The sequence below is a fragment of the Propithecus coquereli genome, unplaced genomic scaffold, assembly GCF_000956105.1.
Source record: "Propithecus coquereli isolate 6110/MARCELLA unplaced genomic scaffold, Pcoq_1.0 Scaffold2374, whole genome shotgun sequence".
Taxonomy (NCBI): Eukaryota; Metazoa; Chordata; class Mammalia; order Primates; family Indriidae; genus Propithecus; species Propithecus coquereli.
In genome coordinates, this window is record NW_012147924.1 from 17439 (window position 1) to 18762 (window position 1324).

The window sequence follows — 1324 nt, forward strand, 5'->3', positions numbered from 1 at the left end:
CAGGGAGCAGCCCGAGGTCAAAGCCATGGGTCTTCAAGGGTAAGAGCAACTTCTTTTTGAGGTGAGAGAGCAAGGGACAGCCCCAGCAGCTGCCAGAGCCTATTTTAGCTAAGCGGAACTCCTCTATCTCCCTGAAGTAGATGTAGCTCACCACAACCTGAACTCAGTTGAGAAGGAAATGAATTTAAGAAGTGTTTGGATGCCAGGCCATTCACTGGGGAAATTCCCCAGCATGCACACCAAGATGCTGATTCTGCCCATATTGGGCAGGGGGAGGTTCAGAACTTCCTGGTGGTTTTGTTTGTTCTGAGATGCCTTTTGGGAGTGAAAGTCACAAGGTTGAGTGGAACTAGGGAATCTGGTTTGAATTCAGAGCTCATTTGCAGTTCCCAGGGAATGGGGGGACCAGGCCATCATTTGGGGAGGGTTTCCAAGGGAACAGTGGGATTAGGCCATCCCTTTGGGGAGGGTTTTGAACCTTCCAGCCCTGTGGGGAATTTGTTGGAGGCCTGGGAAATGGGGGGATTAGGCCACCTGTTTGGGAAGGGTTTTGAACCTTCTAGTTGGGGTGGTGTTTATCCCCTTTGGATTCCCATTTGTGAACCTTCCAACCCTATGGTAGGGCATTTGAGGCACCATCTGAGATGCCATTTGGAGTGGCATTTGTACCCTTTGGATTCCCATTTGTTTGACAGGCCCTGGCACTTTTGTGTTGAGGATCCCTATATTGTCTGTTTGTTATTTGTGAGTTTTGTTGCAACATAAGGAAGAACTTATAGCTACAAACCTATGTGTAAAGAGAATGGTGTTAATGTAATCCAATGTACATGCTGGAGTGTGAGAAGTGGCTAAGCGAAAATTCCCATTTGATTGATAGGCTGTGGCATTTTAAATTGTTTGTGTTGGGAATTCCCTGTATTGTTTGTGTTGTTTTCTAGGATGGCCAATTCTTGTGCACAAGTTTTTAATAAAGGGCAAATTATATCAAGAAAAATTCAGAGCTCAAATGGTCAACCTGCCACTATAGCGTTAAAATGTTGAGCCTCAAGCTCTCTGCTTGAGATAAACTCATTGTTTATGGTATATAAAATAATCTGTGTTTGTAAGATTTTTGATAAATGAGGTTCTCCCACCCCTGCTGGAACTCCATAGCCAGCTGGAGCAAGGCGCCAGGGAGGGCCACAGTCTGGGAACAGAACCGGCAGGAGGGAGAACCAGCATACACAGCCCACCACTGAGTGGCACATGGCAAGGGGGAAGGAACAGCTGCTGCTGCCACCATCTTGGTACCATAGGAAGGGCCAGGAGGGCACCGCCTGAACTA